Consider the following 4335-nt stretch of genomic DNA (forward strand, 5'->3'; position numbering starts at 1 on the left):
ACCCGTGGACCGCCATTTTGTGTTTCGTCTTGAGGTCCCTTCCCGATCCCTGGTCCGTCGACTGGTGGGTCACTGAGGAGGTAACTTTGAATTTCCTTGGGCTTCTCTGGATGCTCCTGACGTGTCCTGACTCCCTACCAAGTGGTGAGTCCCACAGATCTTGCTGGTCTGCACCGAAGCATCTTTCTCGTTTCTGCGTGGGTTGCTGTTGCCAAGGCTTGTTGTGTCCAATCCGGGCCCCGACATGGCAGCACTCAACATCCTTTGTGGGACAGCTCGAATCCAGCTCCTGGTTGTCCTCGACACCTCCTGGTCCTCGTGGCTGAAGAGTCAAGCTTCACCTTCTTCACCTGGAATCACCCGACATCGGTGGGCATCTGTCTATCGCCTTCCTGGTCACTGGCTAGTGACCCCGACTCTGTCCCCTCTGCTTTCAGGTTCTTCTCATCTTCGATCCAGGCTTGCATCTCTTCGGACACTTCGCATCTTCCCGGCAGCAGCACTTCTTCGCCTGCTCCCATTGAAATCGACGACGCGACCCAACACCATTTGACACCTATGCACCTGGCTTCCCTGGGTGAGGTCACACGAATACTCTGGTGCTCCCGTGGGTGTTGACCCTAGAACTATCATAAGTCCCAAAGGGTTTTGTCTTGACCCAATTCTAAGTGTTCCTAATCTTAAAAAATCTAACTGCGACTTTCCCCATAGAAGCTAACGGGAGCTCGCAGCTGTGTTCTCACTCTGCACATGGCCCCCGTGGGTCCCCTGTGTCACTACCTTGAGTTGTTCCTTGGGGTCCCACTGATTCTACAGGCTCTAGGCCTTGTATCTAGTTAAGTTGTGGTTCTTATACCACTATTTTAGTATAAGGTTTGGCTCGCCCCTAGGGCCTGATGTGTATTTGTGCTTATTACTGTCCTATTTGAAGTGTAACTTATGTGTTTTGACCTCTAGCCTCATAAAGAGTCTAGGAGGGTGTGTTTAGAAATAAATACATATATTTTATATATAAACCTGGTGTGGTTGTCTTTCATTTAGGCACTCGAGATTATAGACTGGTAAAACAAGCTGCTTTACATTCCTTCAATACTTAGATTGAAGGCTGCTCTCCATAGGTACCACTAGGATAGCTTTCAATAAAGGTTGTCTTTAACCTATAACCAATAAGGAGTTGTCTGTTACAGGGTGCCCACTACAACTAGTGGACAGCATATACCAGGACAACTTCTCACAACACAGATCCCATGTTTGTGGATATCCTTCTTCAGCAATGATTGAGAAAAACAGCCTCCTATTGGCTTCTGCGGACAAAGAGGCTAAGGCTCCCTTTAATACTGTTGTAATTACTGGAAAACTAGTGCCTAGAAGGAGTGGGCTGTAGAGTGGACCCCATGAATGTAAAAGTACTTGATGCTATCTACAGAGGTGGACTGAATCAGTCAAGCGGATGTCTAGGCCTGTAGTGAACCTTCTTATTTGATTACAGAGTTCCACTATATAACTGCCAGAAATAGTCTAAAAGTATCTCCCAGAAGATCTGGAGTTCCTCAGGGGCAAAGAAGTCTGGTGCCTACGCTAAGCACATTTCCATAACTGTACTCCTGGGTCCGGTTCCTTGAGGAACATACCCTGAAGGATCTGCCCGAAAAGAAGAGGCTGCGGCAACAAATGATGGAAGGAATGCTGAATGAATCAAATATTCACCCCCGGTAAAGAGATCTGGGTAAACTCCATCGTTCTTTTGCTCACTATGACACCCCAGTTTGGACACAGCCATATGAAAATCAGTCTTGACCCTGTTCCTCATTGGAACAGTCCAGCCCGAACGGCCAAGCTGGATCCTCCCTGGACCAGAAACCAGCATCCTGGGACCGGTTTTGGAGTAACCCCTCATCAGCCAGGCTAGCTCGAATCCAGTCGCTCAGCGAGCCCGGGACCCATGTATGGAGCTAGGCTGTGCCTCTACCCGCAGTCCCTGCCTTGTAAGCGATAGCTATATTTCACCAGAAGCGGATTCACATCTGATAAAATGAGGTCCAATGTTTTTCAGGTCAAACTTACCAGGTCTTATTTCTGAGGATCTAGTAATTTCTGGTCTGGAAACAAAAGCCCACTGGCAATTAGGTGAAGCGGTAACTCCCCTGAAGGTACCGCTCCACCAGACTCCTGAATAGACCCTATGTGAAATGAGAGGCTCTAACATGAAAGAGTTGCCGCTCTGTGGGTGTCAGAGGCCCCTGTACTGGCAGCGAGAGGCTGTTCTTTAAAAAAGCATAACATAAGATGAAATATATCTGTAAGAACTCACTCACCTCTTGGTTCATCTTGTCATTGATAACAGTTGTGTATTGTTACTCAACTCAACAATACCTATTTTATCAACCTCAGATAAACAAAAGGCCAAACACATATTTCTGGAGTGGATGCTGTAGTCCACTGAGCCACCAGAGGTGGTCCCATTTCATGTGAGATACCTCAAACAAGTTCTGGATTTATAGGTGACAGCATTTTGCATTGAGGGATTTTTAAAACAGGCTTACAATCGTAAAAGTGAACCATGAGTCCAAGAATGCAACGTGCTCTTAGTTAAAAAGGCTGAAATGGCAAACAAAAGGTGTCGCACATGACATCGCGAATGAGAAGCTTTTGGGAAGGTGTGGCCTTTCTACTAGGAACGAGAGACAGGAAATGAAAGGCTTCACTATGGAGACTCAGATATTGCTCTTTGGACCCTTTTGACCACTGAGTGTCAAGCGCTGCCTCCCCTTTCCTACTTTTCCAAAGCTGCAGCCTACCCCATAACACCCAGGGGTTTGCACCTTAGTCAGCCAACCCTTATAATGTAAAGAAGCCTCTGTGCTTCTGCAACAATAGGGCAGCCTGGCAGTACTTTAAGTAGGATAAATAATATGGGGTGGAGGAGAGGTCTCTAAAAGTGGTGTGGCCAAAGAAGCTCAACTAGGAATCCTTTCCAAGAGGCATGGCCCAGCTAATTACAGGTGCGACTTATAGCATGCAAACTAAAATCCAATGTTTCACACAATGGGCCACCTGACCAGTATTTGGAAGACTGATTTTTGTTGTTGTTGCATCCAGGCATATAAGACGGCAATGGACTTATACCTAAAACAAGTCAGAAATATTAATCTTGCTAATGTCTGTTAGTAGTATCAAGTAAATGAGTAACACTCATGATTTTGTTGTCAATAAGTAGAATTGAAACTGTTTCACTTCTAAAAATGAAACTATACATTAAACATTGCTAATGTCTGTGGAAGGACTAGTGGTCCACACCACATTCCTCTTAAGTCTCTCTCTGTTATACACTTGGTATTTGTCCCCTCATCTTTCTGAACTCCTCCATCTGCGTATCTCTCACATAATTTCTTTCCTCTTTATAGCGGTTTCATTCTCCTGCATGTACATTTTTTCATCTCTCCACCTCACATCCCAACCACTAATGCAATCTACCACTCTCTTGCAATCCCTGCGTTTTATTTTTCTTTGTCACTGTCCATGCTCTTTTACACAATTACAAGTGGCAAGCTATATGACCACCACTCTATACACTCTACTTAAAGGGTGAGGATTTTATATGAATTTAGTATGGACATTTTTATGACCCGCTGATAGGCACTGTGAGAAACCCATGCTGACTTCAGCCCCAACTCCTGTGGCATCAATCATGCCCCATCATCACTTGCCCATAACCTGAACTCACCCAGATACTCACCAAGACACTTACCAAGACACATTGAGGTGACTCATTACACAGGAAGCACTACACAAGAGGCATTTGTTGCATAAAGAAACTACAGAAACATAAGGTTTCTAAAATACAAATAATTAGGAAACGCTGGAAGGAATAAAACAGGAAATGTAAATAACGACTGCATCACTGACATAGTTTACCTTAAGGGGTATTATATCCTTTGTTGAAAAGCAATCATATTTTTGCCTGTAAAGACATGAACATGGGGGGGCGGAGCTTGCTTGCGACGAAGATGGCTGCTTGAATTGTGAGCTCCGCATAGCCATCACTCTATCCTTCAACTATCCTGCACCTGCGCAGCCTCTTCAACTTGATTTGAGCTGTTACTGCCCCAGAGTGGTACCGGAGACGTGTGTGCCGTTTTCCGACCACATTCCACAACTTCTGACCGGGCTGGCCTGCTCTGCCTGCCGAGCCATCGCCCTGGGCCGTGATCCTCAGGTTAAAGTTGCAGGCTAACGGCAGTCTGAGCTCCGGCGGCCGCTCGGCTCCCGAGTGCTCCTGAAGGGGTGTCGAGTACAGGGTGCACCATCGGAGCCGCAGCGGCTAGGGACCGTATC

The sequence above is a fragment of the Triturus cristatus genome, chromosome 5_1, assembly GCF_964204655.1.
Source record: "Triturus cristatus chromosome 5_1, aTriCri1.1, whole genome shotgun sequence".
NCBI classification, from domain to species: Eukaryota; Metazoa; Chordata; class Amphibia; order Caudata; family Salamandridae; genus Triturus; species Triturus cristatus.